This window comes from Convolutriloba macropyga, chromosome 9, assembly GCF_964194025.1.
Source record: "Convolutriloba macropyga chromosome 9, txConMacr16.3, whole genome shotgun sequence".
NCBI classification, from domain to species: Eukaryota; Metazoa; Xenacoelomorpha; order Acoela; family Convolutidae; genus Convolutriloba; species Convolutriloba macropyga.
In genome coordinates, this window is record NC_134476.1 from 5,903,383 (window position 1) to 5,915,738 (window position 12,356).

A 12,356-nucleotide genomic window follows, 5' to 3' on the forward strand; every position below is an offset into this window, starting at 1 on the left:
GGGAACCTATGCACTGAAACAATTGCTGTGCTTTGAACCACAAACCTGGACTCGGCGTGCAAAATTGTAACGTAAATTGAACAGATCGTTTTTTAAGTCAGGTTTTTAAAGACAGTTTAGATAATAACAATTTTGGCTCCTGCGTAATTTCAGCGGAACAGCATTAGGTTAAAGACTAATTAATTGAATCGAAATTCAGGTATTTTAAGGATACACACTAAAAAAAGTTCAGGTAAATTTACCTGAACCAAGTTATGTAACTAGAAGTTCAGGTGAAGTTCAGGTGTAAAAGCACCTGAAATACACCTGAACTGTATTTCAGGTAAATTTTCACCTGAACAAGTTCAGGTGTGGTTACCTGAAACTAAGTTTTATTCAATTCAGCAGTGAAACGAGAAAATTTTCAAATAAATTTAAACTTAAGCACAATACAAATACAAATAATAGGAGAAACATCACACTTTTATTATGCAGTGTCCAGTTGTTTTTTTTATTTTTCAAAGTTACGTTTAATGTGGCATCAATTTTTCCCGCTCTTCAGCTCTACTGATGTTTCTAGATTGAACAAGTATTTTAAGAGCCATTCGGGGTTTCTGAAGTGAATATCAATACTGAAGTTTCAGAAAAATGGTTTAAAGAGAATTTAATTTCTTTAAATCATAACAACAGGAAACGCAGTGGTTTTAAAGTGGATCAACTTGAAACCAATCTCTCTTCCTTATAAATTAAATCAAAAACTATTGCTCCTGCATAAAATAGATCTCTGTAAAACTGGATTACACAAATATAGAAACGGTAAGCTGAGATTCACTTTAAAAAAACAACATACTGGATTGTTTTCTCAATAGTCGGTTGATAAATTAACTCGAGAAAACTTTTCCGACAGTTTACAATTGTTTTACTACACTTATTTTTTGTCTTGTTGGTAACTTGATTACCTGAATAGAGCTACAGGCACCCGAATTTTGCCTGAACTAGTACCTGAACTGTAAAAAATGTTATGGTAAATTTACCGGAAAAAACACCTGAATCTACCTGAACAGTTCAGGTAGATTTATCTCACCTGAACCCTACCTGAAAATTCAGGTGAAATTACCTGAACTGTAAAAATTACCTGAACAGTTCAGGTGTTTTTTTTCAGGTAAATTTCAGGTAAGTTCAGGTAAAAGTTCAGGCAGTGATACCTGAATTTTTCAGGTAAATTTCAGGTGTGTTCAGGTAGGGTTCAAGTGAGATAAATCTACCTGAACTGTTCAGGTAGTTTCAGGTGTTTTTTCAGGTAAATTTACCTGAGCCTTTTTTAGAGTGTAACACTACAAATGCTGTTAAGGTATAAATAAGAACACTGTATTGATCATGGCTATGTGCAAAGAACAACATAGGCAAGCAGGAAAATGCAAAGGAAGCCGAAGTAAAAGTAAGCCGACAGAAAAGCAAGCCGAAAGTTATGTAATAGTTATGTAATTCATCAGAAATAATACAATGTTAGCCGTTACAATTAATACTGCACGTAGTATTATAGTGCATAATGTATTCCAATGCACCAAAGAAACAAAAATACGTCAATTTTTAGATATCTAGCTGGTACGGACCTGAGCGGACCGCTGTCCATGGCCATGCCTTTCATCCGCTGTATGATGTAATCTGGAAATCGCGGGCCGCTTATGAGCGAAGCGCGCCCACCGGCCCGCCGGGGGCAACTTAAAATACGGGTATCCAAAAATTTTTCGGCTTACTTGACCTCATTTTCAAAATTTGTCTGGCTTGCCTATCGGCTTGCTTGACCGCCACTAGGCAAGCAGTGTAAAAATTTGAGTTTTAAAATATGCATCAAGAAATTTAAGGAATAAAAAAGTCTAGTGAACTTGAAGTCTTTCCATAAATAAGCTGCCACATGTAGGGATATATGGATACCCCTGTATTTATCCATGAAAGAAAATCTATATCTATTTGCAATCATTTTTCATTTTCAACTAAAAAGCAAGAAATTGGCCATTTAGATTGTTGCCCAAGATCAGACCTTTCCTTATAACACTTCTTTCATTTGATTTTTTTAGTACACTTTGTGTTAGCAGAAGATGACATTAGTTATTTCATGTATATGGAAGTTGTTATTGGGAAGTTGAACTAACTTTTTTACGCGAAGAGCTGGAATTAGACCGTCAATTATTTTTCGGGTGTAAAACGCACACCGATAGTCTAGTAACAGATTTATTGGCAAAAAGCTGTTTTCAGTTTTGAGATCTGATGATGATCAAAACTTGTTTATCGTGTACCAGGCGTTGACTGCCCAGCTCCTTTGTTGTTCTAATGATGTTTGCAAATTTGAATTTATATCGCTGAGCAATACAGCAGAGTAGTTCAAATAATTCAATACGCAAATTAGTAGCACGCAATTTTTTTCCTTGGAGTTATATTTCGTAGCACATCAATAGTTTTTATGCCAGGTGCCATTTCTGATTAAAACGGGTTTAACTTGCCGTTCAAATTTATGTTCATTATCAATAAAGATACTCATCGCCATTTGAACTTATGTTTTTTTTTCAATGTGTTGTGGGCCGACTCTAAGGCTAGTTTCTTTATCGCGTAATTTACCAAATACGATGAATTCCGTTTTGTCGTCATTGAGTTTCAATTGGTTGTCTTTGCAGTGTTTTCTGTCTGAGTAGATTATCTGGTCTATTGAATTTTAGATTTTAATTGAATTTTACAGTTTTAATTTGAAATTTGTTGAAGTTTTTCACAGGTATGGCAATGAAAATTTAAGGATCGGCGTTATGAGAGCGTGCTCAATTTCTCAGTGCCCTCTGTCATCAGCTATATCTATAACTGTGCTTGATTATGTACATTGACGATTCCTTGTTGGGATGTCGGGGGTGAAAATACACCAAAATTAGTTTTATTTTCTCTCAATTTGTTGTAGTGGTCTAAAATCAGAAGCAAAATCTAAAATCAAAAAGTCTACAATATAGAGGCTTCATTAACTTTTGAATCGGTTTCAAAATAATTTGGTGGGTGTATTGTTATAGAATTCCGCGTGTCAAGGTCTAAAGCGGTACGTATAATTCTAAGGGACTACATAACTTCGTAGCACTGGTCTCTGTGTGACGGACGTATAATTTGCACAAAGGTATTCAGTGCCCCCTTTACCTATGAAAATTGATAATTAGATATCTTGACTTTACAATGGCTTGAGAAAGACATTGTGCGCTTCTTTGGTTTCATTATGAAGAAAAAATTTCGATAAATGCTTCGGAATATATAAAAAATGTTTTGAGTAATTGGAAAAAAAGACTGAATCTTTTTAATCATAAATCTTTCTATACTTGCAGCAGCGCAAAGCAAAACACAATTTTTAGCATCTTCTGTCGATATATTTTCATTTATGGCTTTGTAAAAACCAAAAGTTTGAAGATTGCTGTTAAACTCTGGAACAAAAATCATGAAATAGATAAGATACTGTTTTGTAAATGTCTTGACAGTTTTTTTTATGATGATATGACCGTTAAGAATAGAAGAGTGGTCGAAGAAGAAATCAACTTATTATCCTTCCTGACAGTAGTAATCAAGAAATGTAAGCTTTGATTTCAAAAGCAACACTTTATTTTCTCAATGTTTTGTTGATGCTAGTCAAGGTTTATGTAACGATGTTGGATATTTTGATTTTGGACGATGTTGGATATTTTGATTATTAATCTGCTGGTATTTTGGTTATTAAATTTTACAGAGTATATGCTGATAAGATAACAATTTTTGCTGCCGATAGAACTATCTTCAGAGTATGCTTCAGAATATTAAAAATTGAAGTCTATTCTCCCCTCTCTTTAGTCTTATGATTCTTTAATTTGCTGTCCATAAGATTTAAGGGCTCTCTCGTAGGAAATGTTTTCAATCAACTCTGCAACAAACTTCAGTTATGAAAAATGAGTACTGGTTACGTAATTCCGCTTGAAATCAAGAGAGCTATGACGTTTATTGAGAACCATTTAAATTTTAAGTCGGAATTTTGAAGTATCATCTACGGAGCCACGTAGACTTGCTTAAAACATGAAACGAGCACGTTTTGGAATGACGAAAGTTCATGAAAGTCAACATCTAGCTGAGTATATGGGGACCCCTGGCATTTTGAATTCTGGCACCATATACTTTCGGTAGAGAGCAATAAAATGTCAAAATTCACGAAAAATAACATATATTTCGCTTCAAATTGCTGCAAAGTAATTAAAAAACAATTAACTGCGTATTTATAAGATGTCACATCTGTGAGATTTTAAAATTATTGGTCAAAATATGTTCTTTGAATAACAAAATTGAGAAAATTCTTAAAAGCTTCAAAAAATACCTTTCACTGCTTAGTGTCAAAAATAATGTTACCAATTCAATTGCCTCAAAAAGTCTACGGCTAGTTTTTTTTAGAAAAGCACAAAGAAGAACTAAATGAACAGTGCAAAACTTGGAAAATTGACCTACCGTCAAAAGCAGATCTAAAAGGAAAAGATTTTCTTGGTGTTGGTCGTTTAGTAGTGTGTTGGTGTTAGTTTGTGTAATTTATGTGTTTGTGTTCTTTGATTGTTTCACCGTTTCCGTGTCTTTCAGAATGCACTACACTTATCTTTATATAGTTTGTTATATGGATAACAAGCGTCATATTTTTGGTTCATACAGTCCATATAATTTTCTTCAAATTATATAAGTTGGATTTGGACACCCCTACTCTCACTTATTTTTGGACTCGTGCGAGTCGCTTTGTTATCCTTCTTGACAGTAGTAATCAAGAAATGTGTGCTTTGATTTCAAAAGATCAGCAACCCGCTATTTTTTTTAGGGTTTGTTGATTCTAGCCAAGGTTTATCTTTCATTGTTTGCTTAGTTTTGAACTAGTATCTGCCCTTTGTTTCTTTGATTGTCCAAAAGCGAAATTAGAGACCAAAATTTTTGAGTAAAGCTAAGGATGTTGGATATATTGATTATTATTCTGTTGGTATTTTGGTTATTAAATTTTACAGAGTGTATGCTGATAAGATAACATTTTTTGCTGCCGATAAAACTATCTTCAGAGTATACTTCAGAATATTAAAAATTGAAATCTAGAGTCTCCCCTTTTTTAGTCTAATGATTCTTTAATTTGCTGTCCATAAGATTCAAGGGCTCTCTCGTAGGAAATATTTTCAATCAAATCTGCAACAAACTTCAGTTATGAAAAATGAGTACAGTTTACGTAATTCCGCTTGAAGTCAAGAGAGCTATGACGTTTATCTAGAACCATTTAAATTTTAAGTCGGATTTTTGAAGTATCATCTCCGGAGCCACGAAAAATTGCTTAAAACATGAAACGAGCACGTTTTGGAATGACGAAAGTTCATGAAAGTCAACTTCTGGCTAAGTATATGGGGACCCCTGGCATTTTGAATTCTGGCACCATATACTTTCGGTAGATAGCAATAATATGTCAGAATTCACGTCAAAATTAGAAAAATAACATATATTTCGCTTCAAATTGCTGCAAAGTAATTAAAAAACAATTAACTGCGTATTTTTAAGATTATGTCAAATCTGTGAGATTTGAAAATTATTAGTCAAATTATGTTCTTTGAATAACAAAATTGAGAAAAATTCCTTAAAAGCTTCAAAAAATACCTTTCAGTGCATAGTGTCAAAAATAATGTTACCAATTCAATTGCCTGAAAAAGTCTACGCCTAGTTTTTTTTAGAAATACACAAAGAATAACTAAATAAACAGTGCAGAACTTTGAGTATTGACCTACCGTCAAAAGCAGATCTAAAAGGAAAAGGTTTTCTTGGTGTTGGTCTTTTAGTAGTGTGTTGGTGTTAGTTTGTGTAATTTATGTGTTTGTGTTCTTTGATTGTTTCACCGTTTCCGTGTCTTTCAGAATGCACTACACTTATCTTTATAGAGTTTGTTTTATGGATAACAAGTGGCATATTTTTGTTTTAAACAGTCCGTATGAATTTCTTCAAATTGTATAAGTTGGATTTGGACACTCCCACTCTCACTTAGTTTTGGACTTGTGCGAGCCGCTTTGTTATCTTTCTTGACAGTAGTAATCATGAAATGTGTGCTTTGATTTCAAAAGATCAGCAACCCGCTTTTTTTAGGGTTTGTTGATTCTAGCCAAGGTTTATCTGTCATTGTTTGCGTAGTTTTGAACTAGTATCTGCCCTTCGTTTCTCTGATTGTCCAAAAACGAAAATGAGAGACCAAAGTTTCTGAGTAAAGCTAACGATGTTGGATATATTGATTTTTATTCTGTTGGTATTTTGGTTATTAAATTTTACAGAATGTATGCTGATAAGATAACAATTTTTGCTGCCGATAAAACTATCTTCAGAGTATACTTCAGAATATTAAAAATTGAAGGCTAGAGTCTCACCTTCTTTAGTCTTTTGATTCTTTAATTGGCTGTCCATAAGATTTAAGGGCTCTCTCGTAGGAAATGTTTTCAATCAACTCTGCAACAAACTTCAGTTATGAAAAATGAGTACTGGTTACGTAATTCCGCTTGAAATCAAGTGAGCTATGACGTTTATTGAGAACCATTTAAATTTTGAGTCGGAATTTTGAAGTATCATCTACGGAGTCACGTAGACTTGCTTAAAACATGAAACGAGCACGTTTTGGAATGACGAAAGTTCATGAAAGTCAACATCTGGCTGAGTATATGGGGACCCCTGGCATTTTGAATTCTGGCACCATATACTTTCGGTAGAGAGCAACAAAATGTCAAAATTCACAACAAAATTAGAAAAATAACATATATTTCGCTTCAAATTGCTGCAAAGTAATTAAAAAACAATTAACTGCGTATTTATAAGATGTCACATCTGTGAGATTTTAAAATTATTTGTCAAATTATGTTCTTTGAATAACAAAATTGAGAAAAAAATTCTTAAAAGCTTCAAAAAACACCTTTCACTGCTTAGTGTCAAAAATAGTGTTACCAATTCAATTGCCTCAAAAAGTCTACGCCTAGTTTTTTTCAGAAAAACACAAAGAACAATCAAATGAACAGTGCAGAACTTTGAGTATTGACCTACCGTCAAAAACAGATCTAAAAGGAAAAAGTTTTGGTGTTGGGCTTTTAGTAGTGTGTTGGTGTCCGTTTGTGTAATTTATGTGTTTGTTTTCTTTGATTGTTTCACCGTTACCGTGTTTTTCAGAATGTACTACACTTATCATTATAGAGTTTGTTATATGGATAACAAGCGGCATATTTTTGTTTCAAACAGTCCGTATGAATTTCTTCAAATCATATAAGTTGGTTTTGGACACCCACTCCCACTTACTTTTGGACTTGTGCGAGCCGCTTTGTTATCTTTCTTGACAGTAGTAATCATGAAATGTGTGCTTTGATTTCAAAAGATCAGCAACCCGCTATTTTTAGGGTTTGTTGATTCTTGCCAAGGTTTATCTTTCATTGTTTGTTTAGTTTTCAACTAGTATCTGCCCTTCGTTTCTCTGATTGTCAAAAAACGAAAATGATTGACCAAAATTTCTGAGTAAAGCTAACGATGTTGGATATATTGATTATTATTCTGTTGGTATTTTGGTTATTAAATTTTGCAGAGTGTATGCTGATAAGATAACAATTTTTGCTGCCGATAAAACTATCTTCAGAGTATACTTCAGAATATTAAAAATTGAAGGCTAGAGTCTCCCCTTTCTTTAGTCTTTTGATTCTTTAATTGGCTGTCCATAAGATTTAAGGGCTCTCTCGTTGGAAATGTTTTCAATCAACTCTGCAACAAACTTCAGTTATGAAAAATGAGTACTGGTTACGTAATTCCGCTTGAAGTCAAGAGAGCTATGACTTTTATTGAGAACCATTTAAATTTTAAGTCGGAATTTTGAAGTATCATCTACGGAGCCACGTAGACTTGCTTAAAACATGAAACGAGCACGTTTTGGAATGACGAAAGTTCATGAAAGTCAACTTCTGGCTGAATATATGGGGACCCCTGGCATTTTGAATTGTGGCACCATATACTTTCGGTAGAGAGCAATAAAATGCCAGAATTCACGGCAAAATTAGAAAAATAACATATATTTCGCTTCAAATTGCTGCAAAGTGATTAAAAAGCAATTAACTGCGTATTTTTAAGATGATGTCACATCTGTGAGATTTTTAAATTATTTGTCAAATTATGTTCTTTGAATAACAAAATTGAGAAAAAATTCTTATCACTGCTTAGTGTCTCACTGCCTCAAAAAGTCTACGCCTAGTTTTTTTTCAGAAAAACACAAAGAAGAATCGAATGAACAGTGCAGAACTTTGAGTATTGACCTACCGTCAAAAGCAGATCTAAAAGGTTTTGGTGTTGGGCTTTTAGTAGTGTGTTGGTGTTCGTTTGTGTAATTTATGTGTTTGTGTTCTTTGATTGTTTCACCGTTTCCGTGTCTTTCAGAATGTAGTACACTTATCTTTATAGAGTTTGTTATATAGATAACAAGCGGCATATTTTTCGGTTCAAACAGTCTATATAATTTTCTTCAAATTGTATAAGTTGGATTTGGACACTCCCACTCTCACTTACTTTAGGACTCGTGCGAGCCGCTCAGTTATCTTTTTTGACAGTAGTAATCAAGTAATGTGTGCTATGATTTCAAAAGATCAGCAACCCGCTATTTTTTTAGGGTTTGTTGATTCTAGCGAAGGTTTATGTTTCATTGTCTGCTTAGTTTTGAACTAGTATCTGCCCTTTGTTTCTTTGATTGTCCAAGAACGAAAATGAGAGACCAAAATTTTTGAGTAAAGCTATCGATGTTGGATATATTGATTATTTTTCTGTTGGTAGTTTCATTATTGATTTTTACAGAACGTATGCTGATATAACAAATTTTGCCGCCGAAACTATCTTCAGAATGTACTTCAGAGTAGTATAATTTTAGACCAGATGCCCTATTTTTCTTGATACTTTTATGTTCTGTCCAGGAGATTCAAAGGTTGTCTCGTAGGGAATGATTTCAATCAATTCTGCAACAAACTTCAGCTATTAAAAATAAGTGTAGGTTACGTAATTCCGCATGATGTTAAGAGATCTATGACGTTTTCTGAGAACCGTTTAAATTTTAAGTCGGAATTTTGATGTATCATCTACGGAGCCACGTAAACTTGCTTAAAACACGAAACGAGCACGTTTTGGAATGACAAAATTTCATGAAAGTCAACTTCTGGCTGAGTATATGGGGACCCCAGGCATTTTGAATTCTGGCACCATATACTTTCGGTAGAGAGCAATAAAATGTCAGAATTCACGACAAAATTAGAAAAATAAAATATATTTCGCTTCAAATTGCTGCAAAGTAATTAAAAAACAATTAACTGCGTATTTTTAAGATGATGTCACATCTGAGATTTTTAAAATATTTGTCAAATTATGTTCTTTGAAAAACAAAATTGAGAAAAAATTCTTAAAAGCTTCAAAAAATACTTTTCACTGCTTAGTGTCAAAAATAATGTTACCATTTCAGTTGCCTCAAAAAGTGTACGCCTATTCTTTTTTAGAAAAACACAAAGAAGAACTAAATGAACGGGTTCAAGATTTTGAATAGGAAGTTTGAAGTGTCTTCTGTTCTGCGGAGCCACGTAACCTTGCTTAAAACACGATACAAGCAGGTTTTAGAATGACGAAATTTCATGAAAGTCAGCTTCTGGCTGAGTATATAAGAACTTCTGGCACTTTAACTTCTTGCACCACAGACTTTTGGTATTTTAAAATGTTCACGTTAGTGCAATTGATTCAATTCTTGTCATAATAAGGAAATTTATTTTTTAATGGCCATTGAGCAGCTCTCTTTCATTTGATTCGAACTATGCAAAATCTAGGATCTCATCTTTTTCCCCTTTTTTGTTCAGTGGGATCAAACACGATCTCAGCTATCTAACTTTTTTCTACATTCTATAGCTACCTCCAAATTTAAATGAAAAACAAAAAAAGGTAAATTTTTTGGCATCTATTAGGCGGGCCATTAATGTGGTTTCTTTTCCAAAAGATCTTTGACATTGCTCCAAAAGACATTGCTCTGGAAATTTCTTTTTTGATTTAACAAAATTAGAACTCATGTAGTACCGAACTGACCTTCATTTGCAAAGAAGCATTCCCGAGCATATACTTATAACCAGCAGTCTCCTTGATAAGTTTTTTAAACGGACTACCCAGGTTGAGGTGCCATCCGGAAGTGACCTCTGATCAGACCAAATCCAACGCACACGGTGTGTTTCCAGACCAAAATTACAGGGTCTGGGATTTGGTTCCAGCGCACAATATAATGATCAGAGGTCACTTCGGTCTGGGGATGGTATGATCAGAGGTCACTTCGGTCTGGTGATGGTATGATCAGAGGTCACTTCGGTCTGGGGATGGTATGATCAGAGGTCACTTCGGTATGGGGATGGTATGATCACAGGTCACTTCAGGATGGGAATGGTCTGATCAGAGGCGGATTCAAGCGCGCATTAGTCTGATCAGAGACCATTTCGCGCGGAATTTTTTTTTTTGATTTTTTGTTTTTTTAAGAGAGATGTCGATTCTGTCAAGAGGCAACAAAAAGCAGCATTCTGATCGCAGACAGATCTAGAGTCTGATGTCTTTGATCAGAACCAATGGGGTCCAACTGATTGAACATGTCAGTCTCCTTACACGCTCTAAAATTTGAAGAACTTCAACAGAAATTTTGGTACAATACACTCAAACCTCTTAAGAACATCCCCATATGAAAACCAAAGGTTATCTTATAAGACCTCAGAAGCTTTTCATTTATTTTAATGTCTTTTAAGGTTCATGCAAGAAACTTTTGATCCTACGAGATGCAAAATCCAACCACTTATATTGTAAGAACCTAGCAAGATCTGACAGATAACCATCCGCTTTTGACTGGGACTGTAAATGTGAGATCGTAGGAAAAATATTGAAGAAACGTTTTCTTTAGGTTTTGTAAGATTACAACAAAACCTTTCATTAAACTTCTTAACAGACCCATTCACCTGAATATTCAATATTAAAACAATTTTAATTGACCATATCAACAGCAGTAACTATACCTATAAGCTGAAGATCACCTTCAAATAAAAGGTAACCGCAGAAAAGATTATTCTGAAGGAAAATTTTCCAATCGGCAGAGATTTTACAGAATTCAAATACTTTCCTAATAGACTATTGAAAGAAAACCGAACGTTACATTGTTTTGATTTACAAATATCAAGATGTTTGATTTTTTAATTTCAATCATAAAACGTTAGGAAATAGTTAAGAGTCGGGAACCATCATGCGACTTTCAGTGCTTTTCTTTATCCTCAGTTAATTACACCTGTGATACCTTTTGCTTTGGAGGTATGCAATTGAGCCACGAATGTGTAGTAGTTTTTTGAAGTTGGATTCGAGGATCGAATCCACCGTTTTTCTTAAAAGTCGGATTACCGCTTTTAATTCTATTCTGTATTAATTCTACTAATGCAGCTCTATTGTAATGACGTGGAATTTTATCTCGAATCCAGGTAGAGTTATTCTGAAGGTAAAACTGAGAAGATCAAGAACAACTGAATATCACAAAATACGTTGGATATATAAAATACGTACAACTGAAGGGCCGTTTTGTATGGCTAAGCAGAGAACAGCTGCAAGTTTTTGAACTTATTATTCATAGCCTCTAAACATTTTATGAGAGGTTACAGAGATCTTTATGTGAAAGTAAATATCAGCTCACGATGTAAATTTAGATTTGAAGAATAATCAAAACAGTCTAAAAATTACATTATTCTGTCCATGCAATTCAGCGCTGTACAGCACACACGTTTTGAGATATATGATTATGTAATCAGTTTTTGTTTGATTAGTTCACCGATGGTTTCTCTGGTCAACAATTTTTTGTTGAATTTCGAAGGGTTTTTTTCTAAACCCATGATTTCGTTTTCCTGTGAGAAACCAACATATTAACTGCGTGCTGGTCATTTTTTTAAAGAAAACCAATTTTATTTATTCTAAATCAACGTCTTATTGAAGCCTTCTCCGAGTTAGAAACATAACAGAATATTCACTTTAATATTTTATCCTAACAACAGAACAATAAAATCATTAAAGATTTTGTTAGTAATTTCCTGTTAAAATTGCGCTCTAAAATTTGAAGAACTTAAACAAGAATTTTAGTACAATACACTCAAATCTCTTAAGAACATCCCCATATGAAAACCAAAGGTTTTTTTATAAGACCTCAGAAGCTTTTCACTTATTTTAATGTCTTTTAAGATTCATGCAAGAAACTTTTGATCATACGAGTTGCAAAATCCAACCACTTATCTTGTAGGAACCTAGCAAGATCTTATAGATAACCGTCCGCTTTT